The following is an 18,869-nucleotide window of genomic DNA, read 5'->3' as shown; positions in this document are numbered from 1 at the left end:
TTTTATATAAATATCTTTAACACATGTCTACTTACCTTTACCAAAATTTTATATAACATTGTTAGATTGTTTTAAAGACTGATTCCAGATTTCTTTTAAAGATTGCAGGTTAGTTCAGATATAGTATAATGTCTGCATGAATAATGTTTCCATAATAATACTCAGAGCTTTCTTTTAAGAAGGAACATTTAGAAAAGGCCTTTAAAAATCATATGAAAGGACAAAGTTTCATCAAAAGTCATCCTGAGTCTAATGTGTATGTATAACATGTATAATTTGTGTGTATTTGGCACGCGCGCGCACACATCCACACACACTCACACACCCCTACATACATAATAACATTAGAACATTATCTAAAGGACTTGTAAATTACATTTGTACAAAATGTCATTGACAGATATGGATAGGCATTTTCTAACATTCAGAATTATATCCAGTTCCCAGTTCCTTTACTTATAGTACAGTAATGCAATCCTCAGTGAATTATCTGATATCCATCACCCATACTCTTAGCCACTTTCTTTCTGTTTTCCTAAACTATGAAATGGGTAGTAATATTTGACTTCGGAGATGTTTAAGAACTTAACATGGAAAATATAGACACAATACATAAATGTAGCAAACGTATTTTGTCATTATGAATAAATTCGGCTTTCAATTTTTATGCTATCCCTTATTTACTTGACTATCTTTCCTTTTATAAAATCTGAATCAAAGTCTTTTTTTAAAAAATTCTGATATATATGCATAAACACTGTCCTGTTTAATGGTGGACTATCTGAAAGGAGGTAATGTTTTTAAAATGTGCAGCATACATTTATTTATTTATGTTATACTACGCTAAGCTAATTCAATGAAATTTTTAAAATTTAATTACAACATGTATAAAACCCCATAAAGCTACAATTTTGTCACTTTCCCTTTGATAACTATCCCAAAGGTCCTTGTTAACCCACTGAAAGGGGAAAATATTCTTTCTTTACTATAGAAGTTTTGAAATGAGGGACCTATAGTAGGATGATATTTAAAATGAGATTGACCCTCCATTTCTCCATCTTTCTATCAAGTACTAAACATCTGCATAATTAAACTTTCCATTTCTTTTTAACTGATGATTGATTCTAGCTTTTAAAAAGCTTACATTCCTTTCATAGTGTCTCCTTTTAAGATCTTTTGTGCTTTTAGGAAAATCTTGCATTAGTTAAACAAACAATACCAGTAACTGAGAATCTTTTACTTGAAGAAGATTTAACTTTTTTTCAACTATTAGTTCCAGCAATAAAGATATTGCTAAAGGCTGAGGCTGTCATAGATTCATAATTATAAGCACTACTTTTGAAAGTATATTTAAAAGTTGAAACATCATCTCAAGAAAATAGATTGCAGTGTACTAGAAAAAACAGATGGTATTCAATGGAGAATTCTACAGAATTAAGGATATAGATAAGGTATCTACTAACAAAAAATAGGCATGTATCATTAAAGAGACTGAAGGAATAAAGCAACTGATAGAAATTGAGTTGTTCTTTCTAAGTATTGCTTATATTAAATATTTGTCAAACTTAACTGGCACAAACTAAACATAACTATTATAATCAGGAAGATAAAATTTATAGATAATAAATCAGGAGTACTCATTTCCTCAAAAGGCAATTTATGCTTTTTCATCTAAAAAAATTATAAACAAAATTTTCATAAGTTATGTTTATAGATAATAATGCCTTTGGATAAAGATTTTAAAGTTTAAGATATTACATACATATTAGTTAGTTTTATATATTTAAAATAGAATATATAATTTGGTTTATATCCCCAAAATTTTATATTTAATTTTTGTAGAAATGAACACAAATAGATTTATTTGATTGAAATGTTTGAACATAATTATTAAAGTGCCAGAATATCTAACACTATAGTTCACAAATACTAAAATACTGGTCATTAAAATCTGGAGATAATTTAAAAGAAACCTAATAACAAATGGTAAATACTATTAATAAAAATATTAAATTAAAAATTTAAAGCTATACGTAGCAAAGGAAAATATAACTGTGAGCATCAGCTATTTTGGAAGGTAAATTTTAAAATTTATTAAGATAACTCTATGCTGTGATAAAGTGATAGCGGAATAAATAGGTGATTAAAATTCCTTTTCATTAACTGAAATGATGATTATATTACATTCTTGCATCTTATTTTCAAAGAACTGAAAACAATGTAACCCATTTGAGTTTAAATAATTTTAAGGTTTTTTTTTTCTTTAGGCATCTGTAAAAATACAGCAAAGATTATTCTAAAGCTAGAGTTTCAGAATAGGGGAATTATAGTATAGACTTTTTGTTATAGGGAGAGAGTAGGACATTATGCACAAGAGGCATAGCATCTGTAGAGGATCTTAGGTATAAGGGTTTTCCTTATACATATTTGGAAATTAGGAGTTAAATAAAATAAACTATTTGCTATCCTGCAGTCTAGAAATGAATGCTTTCTGTTATTCGAATTAACAATTTTGAAAGAATTAGAACAGAGTAAATTCATTTATCCATAAAGTTTTCCTGAACAGCAATTAGACTGTCTTTGATGACTTAGAAGGTACTCTATAAATTTTTGGTACTTTTGAATTAATATTTATGAACATTCATTATCACTATAATCAAGACATGCAGAGCTACCAATTAGTAGAGAATTCTGATGAGGGAATGTCATATCCACCAAGCTTTCACCATGTACAGAAACAACATTTTATCCATTTTATTTTTTTTCTCTATTTTAATTCATAAAACCATCTGAGGTCCTCTCCATTAGTGTTCATGACCATAACTTCTATTTGTAATTTCTGAAGAATTTCATCTGTCTGGTCAAAATAAAGATTGTGAAGAACTAGATACAGACAAGAGACAGGAAGAGAGAGTGATCATTCTCAGTATCACCTTAGATACCATATAGACACATGCCACTGATATCATTCGTCCTTCAACACTGGGGCTGTGTGGGGTCAATATTCTTTTAAAGAAAAACTTCTAAGCAAAAAGTTCCTATCAGAGTTCTTCAATTTTTTTACATCTAAAATCCTTTGGCTCTTGTGCCCTCCTTAAAAAGGTGAAAAATCTTATTTCCTTTGACTAGTGGAGTACCTTTTAAAACTGATATTATCAAACCAAGGTAAACCCTGGAAACTTCATATTGTACATGCAGTAGGTATCCATTGCTGTTTCACATTATTTTCCCGACAACATTGAGGCTTTACATTATGTGACTCATTTTCTCTTAGGTTATCAATATAGTATTATCAGTTTGGGGTATTCAAATCCCTCCTCTTTCTCCCCCACCTGATAATCTTCACATTGCTGCTTTTGCTGTCTTCATATCCTGCCCTTTTCTAGTGCTTTTAAAAGGGGACTGACCTCTTCCTATCAGTCAAAGTGGGGAAGATGAAACTTAAATATTTTCCTCCACTCTTCTTTCTCCTTTTCTTTATTTTTTTATTAAAATTGTAACATAAAAATGTCACTCCTAAGAAAAGCCTTGAGTTCATCATTCCCAGCTCTCCTTCCCTGGGAGGTGAATACATTGCCTTTTAATCATGTTGGCCTTGCTTTTCCATAAGGCAATAAAAAAATAGTCTCAACAGAGGCTGCCAGTTATAACTTATGTATAAAAAATGGAATTAAAAACATTTGATGAGGCAGAATCAGTTCCACAGGGACAACCCCCTCCCCATATTTCCCAAGTTTTTATTTTCTCCTTGCCTTCCTCTAGTCTTTCTTAATTTTGTCTTACAGGATTCTTTCTCCCAAGTATACCCTTAGGATTTTAAAGGAGCCTCCTTTCCTAATTTTCCCATTTTTCTTTTCTTCGTTCTTTCTGGCATGCTTCTGCATTTATTTTCTATTGCCTCTGTTCCCTGACCATCTTCAAATATTCATAATTGGAAGTCACTGTCTTTCTTCTCTAATGCATCAACTGCAACTCAGAGATGATGTCTTTCCTCTCATGAACTAGATACATGAGCTTGCTTCCGGTTCCCTGTGTAGATTTATATTACCATTATAGAACCATGCCTACATCATTGATCTTACCTCATCTTCAGAGATTCTATCTGACTTCAAGTTGACCAGGTTCCCCAGTCACATTTTTCCTCTCCATCTTAGGCATTTGGATGTTAAACTCTATGCTTTCACATCTTAACACCTAGTGCCTGCCCTGTCTGGTGGAATGCTCCCTTCTGGGTATTCCCTACAAACTACCTATCCCACTTCTGATGAGTATGTTAAGTACCTTTAATGTTTCTCCTATTTATTATGGTGCTGAGAGTTGAATCAACTGTTAATGCACACTGCTTATCTGACAGTGTAAATTCTGGCTGAAGCTTTTACAGGACATAACCTATTGGCCTGAGGGGTTCACAGTTCTCATATCCTCCATTTTTTCTTAAGAAACATTTTCAATAACCATTTTTTTTTTGCATGGACTCCATTAAACATTTACGTTTTCCTGAAAGCCTGTCTTGATTCTCCTTACCCCCTTTTTTCCTTTCAACCCCCACCTAGCTCCCCACCCCCTGCACTTTCCCCTTCTGTGTGCCTAAAGCACCCACTGAAATTTGTACCTGCCATGGTGTAGCAGCCAGTTTGCAGGATGGCTCCTAGATCCTGCCTTTTGATATTTATGCTTCTGTGTCATCCCAGCTCCTGAGTGGGGAACTACACCAGGGAATTACTTCTAACACATACAATATGGTGAAGATGATGGGAAGCCACGTCTAAGCTTAGATTATGAAAGCTCATCTTGCTTCCTTTGTGTCAACCCACTCCCTCTCCCTCCCTGCCATCTCTCTATTTCCCTCTCTGGTTTTTCTCATTTGCCCACTCCAGCAGAAAAGTCACCTACCACAATGTGACCTGCCCTGTCCAGAAGGAGGACAAGGAAATAACATAACAAAGAAATGAAGGAGCCATCCCAATCGTCATCAAGAAACTGAGGGGCTGGGGTTTTGCCTCAGAGGTAGAGTGATCACCTAGCATAGGTGAGGCACTGGGTTCCATCTTCAGCACCACATAAAAATAAAATAAAGATATTGTGTCCACCTATAACTAAATATTTAAAAGAAAGAAAAGAAACTGAGGCCTTCAGTCCAACAACCTGTGAGAAACTAAGCATGCACAACAACAATGTGAATGAGCTTTAAATGGCCACACCTCCTCTGGCCAGAACCACAGATGAGACACCTGGCCCTGGCTGATGACTTCCTCACACCTTGTGAGAGACCCATAGCCCAAAGACCCAGCTAAGCCACTCCCAGTTTCTTGGCTCACCGAAACTGAGAAAATGAGTGTCTGTTACTCTGTGTTACTTAGTTTAGGGCAAGGTATTGCACATCAATGGATAACTAATACACAGGGTATTATAAATGTAATTTACGTGTCAGACTCATCACCTCTGCCAGTAAGATGGTGTAACAGCTGGGTTCCTTGGTAACTAGTTTAGGCAAACATAAACAGGAACGCAACACATTGTGAGGGTGTCAGGTAGCTTCTGGACTAAAAGAAGGTTGAAGAAGGATGTTCAGAGGACGCAGAGGCAACAAGAAGGAAAGATCTGTCAGTGTTCTGTTGCAGTTCTACTCCAGGCACATTGTTCTGGACACAGCATCTCTGAGCCCTGCTAGATTTTTGTCTTCTACAACTGCCACTGAGCATGATCTTCCAGCCCTTCTGGACTTTCTGTCATTCCCTAAAGACCCTAAGTTCTGAGTATGGCATCTGTTGGCTGATCTGAGATCACATGCTTGGCACCCATGCCGGGGCACATACTCCAAGTAGCTCGTTCTTGCCTTTCCTTTTATTTATTTCTCTACTACCAGTTCACTCCACATCTATCACTTTATGCTTCTCATTTTTTGATGGTTTATGATTTGCTCCCTTATTTATTTATTTATTTTGGTACCAGGAAGGGCACTTGACCACGGAACCACATCCCCAGCCCTATTTTGTATTTTATTAGAGACAGGGTCTCACTGAGTTGCTTAGAGCCTCACCTTTGCTGAGGCTGGCTTTGAACTCACAATCCTCCTGCCTTAGCCTCCTGAGCCGCTGGGCTTATGCTCCCTGACTTTCAAAAAATTTATTTTTAATTGACTTATAATAATTGTACATCTTTATGGGGCACTGTGTGATTTAAATACATATATACAATGCAATGATCAAATCAGAGTCATTAGCATTTCCTTCAACTCAAACATTTGGGTTTTTTGTTGTTGTAGTTTTGGTTGGTTTTTTGAAACATCCAAAACCCTCTCTTCTAGCTATGTTGAAATATGTAATAAACTGCCATGAACTATATTCACCTATATACGAAAGAACACTAGAGCTGATTGCTCTTTTCTAACTATTTTGATTATCCAAACTTTCTCCTTCCTTTTACTGCCATCCTTCCTGAACTCTGGGAACTATTCTCTAGACTTCTTTTTAAGCTTCCCCATGTGCATGAGAACATGTGGTATTTGCCTGTCTGTGCCTGGCTTACTCCACTGAACATCATGTCCTCTAGGCTCATCCATGTTGTCACAAATGATGGGACTTCTGATGGTTCTATAATGTCCCTGACTGTTATTATTATTTGCCCCTGCCATGGGTGTACCTGCCTAGCTGAACTCCCACATGCCACTTTTCATCCTTATGCTAGTACGCTGACCACCCTTTTGCTACTCTGCTGACCCCATAGAACACAGGAGGAAAAGGGTCCTTCCAGGACAATACCTAACTCTCCCTTAGGGTTAGCCCTGCAGTTCTTTCTTAGAAGCTGCATGCATCTTCTTAGAGGGGTCCACAGAGAGTTTTAGTTTTTAGGAATGATTTGAGGACAGCACATAAACATGATGCTGAGGAAGTCACAATATATGTTCATGGATTCCTTTCTTATAATAACATTCTCATATTTATCCCTTTTTATCTCTCTAGAAATATATTCATCCCTTTCTCTCTCCAGATCTGGAAGTTCACCTTTATCAGATCTTCTTCAAATGGCCAGAGCAATATATTAAAAAATAAAAATCAGGTCAAGCGCATTTAAAAATACTCCAGTGCTTTGTCACTGCAATTAGACTGAAATCCAGGCCCTAATCACAACGTATGGCCCTGCAGGATATGGCTCCTGTCCCTTTCTGACTTCCTGCTCCATTGTATCTCCTGCCTCACTGAATTTATGTTATGCTGGCCTTGCCCCTCCTGAAACATGCCAAGCTTCTCACCCCAGAGCCTTTGCACTCACTGTGCCCAGGGCCTGAAAGGATCAGCCCCAGGAGCTCTGCCTTCTGCCTGTCTGCTCTTTTCTAGCATCCTGCACCATCTGCACTTACTTCCTCCTCATCACTTCTGTTCTATTTTCTTCATTGTACTTACTTTTCTCCAAAATTACTTTGTTCGTTTGTTTGTTTGATTATTCATTTATTTCTCGAGTCTCTTTCCTCTAGAATAATAGTACCCAGTGACATTCTCTGCAATAGTGGAAACATCCTCTATGTTGCACCATGTGGCAGGCACGAGTTATGTGTGCTCTTGAACACTTGAAATGCGGCTCATGAAACAGAGGAACTCCATTTTAATTTAATCTTAATTTTATTATTTCTTCAGCTTTAATTGTCTTTTAATTTAAATATTTATATTTGGTTCATGACCACCTTGTTGGACAGTGTGGCAGTAGAGTACCAGCTCCATGGAAACAAGACCTCCTCTTTCTCAATTACCCTTAAGTCTCCTGCTCCTGGAATCGTAGATAGAACATACAGGATATCCAATAACCATCAGCCAAATGACCAGAATTTTTGCTGTTTTTGTTGAAAATGAGCTCTTCATCCAAAGAAGGAAAAAAGAGAAGCCTATGTAAAATTTATGATGTTCATGCAAATCACATGATGTATCAGTCAACTATTACCACAATAATGCTGCAAAGCAACCAACTTTAAAATCCAATGATTTCAAACAGCGATAATTTATTATTGCTCACATATCCTTGGGTCATCTTGGATTCTGTAGAGCTATCCTAGGCTTGACTCTAAAGGAGCAGGCTGGGTGGTTTCCTATGTCTCTCTTCCTTCTAACACCAGCAAAGTAGCAGGAATATGTTCTTCTTATAGCTGTGGCACAGGAACAAGAAGGCAAGTCCAACTTTATAAGTTCATTTCAGATACCTGCTCAGGTCATATCTTCTAACTTCTCATTAGTTGAAGCAAGTCACTGGGTCAGTCCCAAGTCAAGAGAAAGGAAGGCACATTCTGTCCTTAGGCAGAAAAACATGGTAAAGTATGTGGGTACAGCATTGATGAAGAATTAAAGTCAGTGATTAAATCTACAATGCCTAGCTTTTAGAAGAGAGTCATACAAAGAATATAATCTCAAATTGAATTGCCATAGGATTAGATTAAATATTCTTCTGGGAATTAACTAATGCACACACATACAAACACATACCCACTGACAGAAATGCAGTCAGTCATCCCTTAGTAACTGTGGGAATTGGTTTCAGGACACCCTATCAGGATATCAAAATCCAAAGATATTCAAGTCCCTTAAACAAAGTTGTGTTAGTCAGCTTTCCATTGCTATGATGAAATATCTGCAGAAAACCAATTAAGAGACAAAAGATTTATTTTGGCTCATGGTTTCAGAGATTCCAAGTCATGGTTGCTTGACACCATTGCTATGGACCTGTGGTGAGGCAGAACATTATGATAGAGAGGGCATGGTAAAACAGAACTTCTCAACTCATGGTAGCTGGAGACAAAATATACCTTTCAAAGACACACCCACAGTGATCCACCTCCCTCAACTAGAACCCACCTCCTACAGCTTCCACCACCTCCCAATAGCTCTTCCAGTTGGAATCAGATGTTCAGCACATGAGATTTTGGGGAAGATTACAAATTCAAACCATAAAAAAGTGGCATAGTATTTGCATACAACCTACTCACGTCTTCCCATATATTCTAAATCCTCTCTAGGTTCTTTATAATATCTAATACTAATGCAATGTAAAAGCTATGCAAATATCATTTAGGGAATAATAATAAGGGGAAAAGTCTGAACATTATGAGTGCAGATATGACATTTTTTTCTGAACATTTTTGCACTGCTGGTACATCAGCTATCCAGAGCTAGAGGAAGAATCCTTGATTTGTGTGTTTTCCAATTCCTCTGGTGTAAATACTCCTACTACAGCTAATTTCCAGCTGCCAATGTGATGTCACTGAATGCTGAGTTGGCAAGATAAGCAGAATTGGTTCCAGTAGCTGTCACAGACTGGCTGCAGCATACCCCCAGGAAGGTATGCACGAGCAGTTCCTGAGACACAAGTGTGTTTTGTGTACCTTCATCCAAAAAGTCAACAAAATACTGGGAAATATCACCAAATCTTTGTATAAAGCCACTGCTCACTGCTGAAATATTGCTATAATTCTGGTTGTTCCACTTTAATAAAAACCTAACAGAGACAGGTCAGGGGAGAGATGAAATAAAATAATGATGGAGGGGTGTCTGCAGGGCAAGGTGAGCCCAAGCAGTACCTTACTATGAATTAAATGGAGGGGTCATATCCAATGGACGTGGCCCCCAACCCTTGCTTATTGAGGAGGGCAACAGCCAGATCTGAGCAAGCACTGGCCTACTTAGTGGTCTCCTTTGCCGGGCCAGTTTCAGGGCTCTTAGGCATATTCCAGTTAGAGCAGGACTTTCCCATCTTAGAGTAGTCTATTATGTATAAACCTAGAGCTATCACCCTGTACTTCTTTATCCACTTCATTCACAGAATTCTGAATTTGCCTCTTCCTATTATAACTTCCCTGATTTCAATTGGATTTTCCAGGGGAAAAAAAAGTTTCTGTGAAGGGTTAAAACTGTATTTCTTAGCCTAGAAAGGTCTGAATGCTGAGCAACTAGTCACATGGTAATACTGTATAAGACTGTAAAGGACAATGTAAAATATATACAGAGAGTAAGAGAGAGTTTTATGTATTCAATTTTGGAACACTATAATCAGGGGTTACATTCTGCAATGTTATAGCCCAAAGCTATTTTTAAAACAAGTGTTACTTTTTACAAATAAGCCTCTTTACACTTATACCCTATACTTGCGCTTCTAAAGAGGAGTTCTAATGGAATCATAGACAAAAAAGAATTTTTTAATAATATAATATTTAAAAATAATATAATATTTTAAAAAATAATATAATATTTAAAAACTCTCACTTGCATAATCTCAACTCTATAATTCTATCTATTCTGATAAGCCATTGGGACCTCAGGACCATGACTATCTCTTGAAAACTCCCCTTTGGGAGACTATAATGATATGTGTCTTTCCAGAATCATCACTTTTTCCCATCTTCTCCTTCTTTGACTCATTTACAGCCCTGATGACCACTCACTCCATTTATAGAGAGCTTATTATGTGCCAGACACAAGGAAATAAAACTCCTTTGCCTCAAGGAGTTCCTGGTTTACTTGCAGGGAGACGTAGATTTAAATAAGCAATTTCACTCTGTTATAATGATTGCAAAGAGGTATACCTTCTAGGTAGCACAGAGAATGGACTGATTAACACCATTTGGAGCTGAGGAAGCAGGAATGTGTTTTCTAAGAAAGAACCTGAGTTCAAAGGAGGCCAGACATTAGCTTCCAGATAATATGGAAGGCTTGGCATTCCCATCAGAAGGGGCACAATATCCAAAGAATGGAAATCTGAATGAATGCAGAACGACCAGGAGTCTGGAACTGTAGAATGAGAAGGATAAATGGAGGAACAGGAGATGATAAGACTGGATTGGAGGGTCCAACAGAAGCCCCTGAAGGACTTCAACAGAGGAATAACATGATCAGATTCGTGCTTTGGAAAAATTGCTATGGAAGGGCTCTCTGGAGAAGGGGAAGATAGAGACACAGGCTGGTTAGGGGATGATTAGAATCAACCTGAAATTTAAGGGTCACAACTCATTTTAGAGTTGACCTCACCTGACAGTGGGGGCAAAGAGATGTAGATGATTCAAGGGAAATTTAGGCATTGAATCTGATTCTTGGTGGTTGGTTGGATGGAGATGAAGAGGAAATAAAGACTTCCAGATCCTGGTTTGGGTAAAATAGGGAATGGGAATGTTATCAACTGATAACATGAGAGTCTAGCAAAGGCAGAACAAGTGTTAAAGGGGAGATAGTGAGCTTGGTTTTAGATTTACTAACAGGAACAATATCAGATATTGGACCTTGAGGAAAGAGAGTTGAACACTCTCAGCCTTGCTACTTATCTATCCATCATATCTTCAGGTCCCCTGTCATGATGTTTTGCTTCACCACGGTTCCAAAGCAACCGGACAGGGGAATCCTGGACTGTACCTCTGAAATGACCAGCCTCCCCCCTCCCCCAAAAAAGTTTTCTCCTTTTATGTTGATTATCTCTGATATTTTGTCACCATGACAGAAAGCTAACACAATACCCTAAGCAAATTATGTCACTTCTAGGGACTTCAGTTCCTTACCTGTGAGGCTCTTGGCATAGTGCCTGGCATATAATATTTCCATATTGTCTTATTTCCTCAACAGTCTTGTGAGTTATGGGAAAGATATAACTGCTTCAAGAAATTCAAATATCAAGTGTCTTACAAATTATAATTGGGCATATAAAAATCACTTTGTAAAGTGATATTCTTTATATGCTATTGTTTTTCCATTTTTCTTTGTACTCGAAGTCAGTACTACAATTCACATACAATTGGTCTTTGTCCATGTATGATGATTATTTTTCAAAGTTTCAAGAAAACTCAAGGGCAAAGACTGGTCCTAGCTATGTTTCTTGAAAAGTAGCAAAAACACAATAGATTCTCATTCCGTGCTTATTAATAGAATGAGCCTACAAATGTCAATTAGTTGACCAACTGGAGTTTTCTTGGGTAGTTTGTATTACCTTTATCTGCCTCTGAAGAGCTTTTACTCCAAGGGGGGAAAGGACAATTAGAGTTCTCTAGGCAATAAGGTGTATTAAATATTAGAGAATCTATGCAGTAACTGTGTTATACACTATCAGGAATCACAATATTCTGGATTTACTGTTTCAAATGCAAAAAAAATTAACAAATATTCTTTTCAATTTATTTTGGCAGTAAAACTGAGTAATATGATCATGCCGAAAATGTCCTGGATCTCTTGCAGAATAAAAAGTTGTTTTTAAGAAACTGACAACTTTGAGCACAAGGCAGTTTCTGTTTTCACTTTACCCTCAAGAACTCATTGCACCAGGAATCTGAACCCATGAGAATAATAAAATAATTATAGTTTTATTTTACTATATTCTGACACTGAATTTGATCCACTCATGTCTGCATATTTCAGGTAGAAAAAAAATATGAAACTGTTTGGCAAGATAAAGGTGATATTTTCTCATAATCTTAAATCCTCTTTGAAGAGATCTTTTTCATTTGTACATTTCTTAATGAAAATTTCCTTGTCAATGATCTGGGAACTCTAAGCATACTAGTAAATAAAATCAACTCTCACAGAAAATAAAGAAATGAAGGAAGAAGGAAGGAAAGAAGGGAGGAAGGAGGGAAGGAATGAAGGAAGGAGTGAGAGAGAAAGAGAAAAAAGAAAGAAAAGAAAAATCCCAATTAATTTAAAATAACATACTAATTTTTCAAGCGACACTTTATTCTGAACATTTGTGTGTGTGCACATGCACACAGAGCCACAAGGAAAGACAATTCCAAGATACAATACACAAATAGCATTTGATCTTGGACTTCCTTATGGTTTTTAGTAAAGACTATTAATTTTTTATTTTTTTTTCTTTTCTTTCTTTTTTTTTTAAATTGAGATGAGTAAAATACAGAGATTTGAAAGGAGAACTGTAAGCCATACTCTGTACAGTGATTTTATTTTGAAATGCATCAGTTCAAGGGTTAAATGAAAGAATGAAAGCAAAGCAGTCTCTTCAACTGTGTTTTTGAAGAAAATAAAACAGCTTGATGTAAGTTAAATGAAGGGCGTCTATGACTTAAGAGAAATGGACAGATAGAGAAAAAGGTCACAAGATTAAATTTTCCCTGAGGGAAAAGTCCTTCTTTGGAATCATTAACCTCCTTCTAGGTCACTCCTGAAAAAACAGCAGGAAATCCTCCTGCCCAGGGAAAGATGGGTGCATCCCAGCCACCCATTGACCTGGGAGGCAGCCCTCCTCCAGCTCCCTAAGTCCCCTTAGGGCATGCTTGATTTTAAGACCTTTGTTTTAAAGAAACAAGATCCCTCCTTTTTGAACTCTGCAATAACAAAATATAAAGTATGCTTTTAACACACACACACCACACATACACACACACACAAAATCTAATACTGTTTCCCATAGACAAAGAAAATACATAGAAAATGAGAGCAGTTGTCTCAGAATTGCACATTTTGTGAGTTGTTCCCCATTTCCCAAGCTTTCTATACATTTTCTTATAATTTGATTGTTAAAAAATAATATTGGTCTTTGCCTTGAAAAATATTATTTTATATCTGCATAGATTATTACTGTTGTTATTAACTAGACTAAAGGGATATTCTTGATGGGTAGTGGAGAAGCTTTCTCTTAGCGTAAATTAACCACTCTTTCAACATATTTCCCACGATTTCTGTAATTTAGAGACTGATTCTTAATAAGGGGACATAGGTATATCAATAAGAAATTTTGAGACTGAAATGAAATTTAAAAAAAAATACAATTTTGTTCTAGCTATATTATTTTTAAATACTTCTCTTCACTGTCGTTTTTCCTGCACTAAATTGAGTCAATGTGATTGCCAACATGTAGTTGTTTGAAGAACATTTAGTTAAAGTAAATCTGATTTCTAAACTACAAAATAACAGAATGTCAGCTTTGCACCCCAGGCTTTTCCTAACATAATGCACCACAAAATAAAACACCATGTTAAAAACAATTTGACTCCTTATCACAGGGCATGAAACAGGAGTAAGCCAAAGCGAGAGAGCAGTACTAAAGGCTCTGAAGCATCCAGGAGCCTTCTGAGATTTCCCCCTCCTTCTTGGATGTCTTTAAATGGATACTAAGAAAAGGGACACAATATATTTAAGATTTACAAGGGAAGAAAAGAAAACACACAAGCCACTCACTGCTAGACAGCAGAACACGGAAAATGCTTGGTTCAAGTTTTGCAGGTGGTTTGTATATTCTTTTGCAAATTGATTCTAAAGCAAGAGAGAACATTAAAGATTTGAAAAGACAATGTGACTATTTAGCAGTCCTTGGAGAATAAAGACAAAGGGAAGCAAGCATCAGTGAGAAAGAAAACTCAAACGCTCTTGGGGAATCCTGCTACAACCTAGGTGTGGGGACTTGCTTCTGCTTAACTCAGAAGTCAATCATTTCTTTTGCTCAGGTTCACGTATTGATTCAATAACAAGGACAAGTCTTAGCAACTTATTACTTAACATAAATTGGGTACAAAGGTAACAATTTCCCCACGGTGGTATGGTAAGAAAAAGAATTGTATAGCTCACTGTTTTCTAGCCAAAATGCATTTCTGAAGCAGGAAATCAAAAACACATCACAAACCTTACAACTAGACTAAACACATTAAATCTGCTGATATTAGTAACTGTCACGAGCCTGTCAGGCTCAGGGAACCACAGCTACTGACAGCTACTCACTCCCTACCTCCAAACACACTTTTCTCAGATACTTGGCTGAAGAAAAGTGAACAAATATGCCATTGTTGCTGCTGTTTATTAAAATGGTCCTCTGGAATTCCCTGCAGACACTGCTTAAACAAAAATAACGAATGGGACACCCATTTGATGCACAACACAGATCTGAACCAAGAAGCCAAATAAAAGGTTTCAAGTGACATAGGCCAGAACACGTCTGAGCACCCTCCCCCCCCAAAATAAATCACTCAAATGGCCATTCTCTAAGCCCCCTTTGTTTTCATCTACTTCAAAATACAGTTTATTAACTCTTCACTCATTCTACCTTAATTTCACCTTTCTATTTCAGCAGCATAATAATGTCATTAAAAAAAAATACTGGATTCTGTTTCAGATGGACTTCTGTTTATAGCAATGCCAGCTTACTGCCTAGGCCTCGAAGGATTTTCTATCTAAATGGTTTTTAAAAACAAGGCTTATATTTCTTTCTTGTCAATTTCAACTTGAAGAGCAGAGATGTCTTTTAATATCAGTTAATTGTTGGCAGCACCTCTGATCCATTTATTCACCTGGCTGGAACTTACTTCTTTGTTTATAAGGATTCTTTCCCTTCTGCCCACCAACTAGAAACCCATTCTGTTTGTTTGTTTATTTATTTATTTTTGGTCTGGTACAAGAGGAAGGAAATGTAAGAACCTGCTTCTTAAGGGGACATTCTGTGAGCTGAGCAGGTTCCGCAGAGCGTCCATCTTTCTCCAGAAACCACCATCAGGAAAGAAGCAGATTGAATGCTGTCCAATGCTTTAGGACACATGGAGCTAACACACCAATGCCAAGGTGCTGACTGTCACCTCTTGAAGACCTCATGGCTCTTTATACCTTTCTTTTGTTTCCTTCCCCCTCCTCCTCTCCCCCTTAAACCGCCTTCTGTTTTCATTTATCATGAAGATTTATAAAGAAACTGATGTTGAGGAAGGAGGCAGGAATAATTTTCTGACATTATTAAATTGATGGTGCTCGATCATTGCTATCAGTTTTATAGAAACTGGAGTTTCAAAACACAAAGATGATCTTGGTCTGAAATAAAATTTTAAAAATGAGTCAGCTACAGTAAAGGAAAGACAAAGGCAGGGGGAAAAAAAATCCTGGAGTAAAATGTTCTATTTCCATTTGTTTCCAGTACCTTACTGATGGGAGGGCATGTAGGCATGTAGGAGACTAAGACATCTCACTTTAGCAGTACTAATTGTTTGCATTATCACAATAATCAAATGCAGCCATATTAATCTCTCTGGTTATTAACTTGATTTTTACACATTAAGATTTAGATTTAATCCCCTGGGACCATCTATTAATGCTTTTAAAGTTGAAGGGTTTCAACAGTTTTAAGTTCTTTCCGTTCTTTTAGCTGCAGGCTGTAAAATTTGAACGTGTGCAGAGTTTTGTATTTTGCATTCCTGGGGGATTTTCAGAGACAGTGCTGTCAAGGCCCATGAATCATGTTAATACATAGCAACCTCTACAGCTATTAAAATGTCTGCAATAATGTGATTATTTTAAAATGGAAAAACTAATATCACATGTGTTACTTAAAGATCAACTATTCTTTTAAAGTCACTGAGAGAATGCATTTGGAAAAAAAATTGAAATTGTTTTTGCATGCAGCCAAAATGTGAAATATCTCATCTACTGAGAAAGAAAACTTCCAGTGCATTTTGCAAAATACATCCTTACTGAGCTTCAGGTCAACAGAGCATAAAAATGGCAAAAAGTCCAAGATCAATAAGCATGAAAAGCTGTTTTATTTCTGTTTGAGCAAGTTGTAGTGACAATGACCTGCCGGAACAGTCTCCACTTTTATGCTTTCATAGTCACAGAATGATGACATCCAAGCAGAAAACGGAGCTTGGCCTGTTGTGATGAGCTGTCAGTGTGGAGCCTGCATCACAACTTGCCTTCCATTGGCTTAAGGCCCAGGATTAGAAATTTATTAAAATTGTTACATAGGCAGATGGGTAGATAAACATTATCCAGGACATTTCAGGAAACATTTGTATCATAAGAACATAAGAAGAAATAGAGCTCATTTATTCATTGTTTTAAAATGGATTTAAACTATCTTAGACCCTTGATTTCTATATTGATTTTTTAAAAAAAGATGCAAATTAGTGTATGCTTGTTTTGATGTCTCATTCTATGGACAAATCATATCAAAGATAATCTACCCCATAAATGATCAGAATTTCTGGGTTTTGAATAGTATATGTGTCTTATTTTTTAAATTTCTCAATAAAAGAAACACAGCCTATATGCTATTGCGTATCCTGTGACAAAATTTTTATAATATTAATATTTTATTATTTTTTGTCTGAGACTAAAAAGCTACAAAAATCAGTTTCTCCATGTAAGCACAACAATCTATCAAAAGGTCTAAAATGGTATACATGGCAATTTTCTATTGAAAAGGAAGGAAGATTAAAGAGTTTCCAATTATTCCAATCCCTGAGGTACATGGTCCTTTTTTGACATTTCCTTGAAGCATTTGAATATATTCTGAAAGATACGATCAGAAATTATTTTTTTAACTGGACAAAAGCCTTGCTTCTCTTCCAGTACACTTTCTTGGTACTGGTGACATGGGGACAACTGACTGGTCGTCCAATAGATGCAGAGCATTGAATAGCATGGGATTTGCATTCCCTGTAGATCAGCACCTGTGCAGCATGGCCAGCATTGACGTCAGACTAGAGTCCACCAAAGTGCAGGCTCACAGAGTCCCTGGAAAAGCTGCTTCTGCACATCACCAACACCCAGATGGGTAGAATGCTACATGCAACCAAACCCTAATGGGTCCTCTAGAATTATTCCTGTTCAGGGGAAGTCAGATTACCTAAAAACATCCCTAATTCCTTTTGAATCTTAGAACAATCATGGCAATTGAGATTAGACATATGAAGGATGTTCTCTTTGTTTCATCAATTACGTTGAGCTGGATACACCAACAATTCTACAGGTGTAAAAAATGTAGCCACTCTCCTAATTTCTCACTGTGATTGGGCTGGCACCTTCCCTCAGAGTGAGTCTTGAAGAAGTTTAGAAGGGAGAGTTTCGAAGAAGCCAGAACGGGCAAAGGCAAGAGGAATCTATTGCTTGCTGAGCCAGATTCTGCATTGAGTTGGCCTCATATGCCCTCCCTGAAATTCTGCCAAGCTATGTGCCATTTTAAAGGTAAGGGAGGGACTTCAAAAAATCCTCAGCATGCCCAAAGTCACATGGTCTGTAGGGGTGCAATGGGGACTTGACTTCAAGTCTATCACATTCCAAACCAGAGCTCTTTCTAGAAAGTCTAGTATGCTGCCTCTGACTTGGGGTCAAGGCCTGTAACACCCATGCATGGGACCTTTATATTCTTGACAGGTCCCTGAAGATTAGAGCAGGAACAGGAGTGAGCATTGGACAGGCAGGAGTGTTACACTCTAATGAGACTTTGGTGGAAAGTCCAACCCTAACTCATGCTGCATGACCTTGGATGAATTGTTTATAATAACAATAAGACACATAAGAATGACAGCTCTTTTCCCCTGAGCACCAGTATGATGCCAGATGAAGTACCAGACACTTGATGAAACAGTCGATGTCACAACAACACTTTGAGGTGAACGTGGTTTTCTCAGTTGTCAGATAAAGAAACGGAAGCACAGGACAGTAAGAAACTTGCATAAGGTCTCAAAGCTAGAAGAGGCTTCTGTTCTGGGTCTTGGCTCCACTCCCTATAAATTGTAGAATATTTTAGAGTCTCCACATCTTCAGGAAGGATCCATAGGTTTGTGCTTATTAAGTGAAATAGCCTATGTGAGACCCCCCTGCCAGTGCTGTTCTAGATGAATCATAAATGATGAAGAAAGGTTGACTTTTTCATCATCCTAAGAAAATAAAAGTAAGTTTCCTTAAACACTCTATTAAACCTCTCTCCCATGATAAAAGCTGTTCTTCCTATTCCTGCTTCTCTACAGAATTTTTGTTCTTCAATTCTGGGAAAACTGTCTCCCCCTCCCACTAGCAGGTGGCGCACATCACATGTCTTTCCATCACCATGATACCAGGCTGTTCCCAGGCAGGGACAATACCTTATTTCTTCATTTTACTCCTCGAGGTTAGTTGTTCATGGAATGCCAGATGAAT

The sequence above is a fragment of the Ictidomys tridecemlineatus genome, chromosome 13 (assembly GCF_052094955.1).
Source record: "Ictidomys tridecemlineatus isolate mIctTri1 chromosome 13, mIctTri1.hap1, whole genome shotgun sequence".
NCBI classification, from domain to species: domain Eukaryota; kingdom Metazoa; phylum Chordata; class Mammalia; order Rodentia; family Sciuridae; genus Ictidomys; species Ictidomys tridecemlineatus.
The sequence above is the reverse complement of the archived record's forward strand: the minus strand, read 5'-3'. Positions refer to the sequence as shown.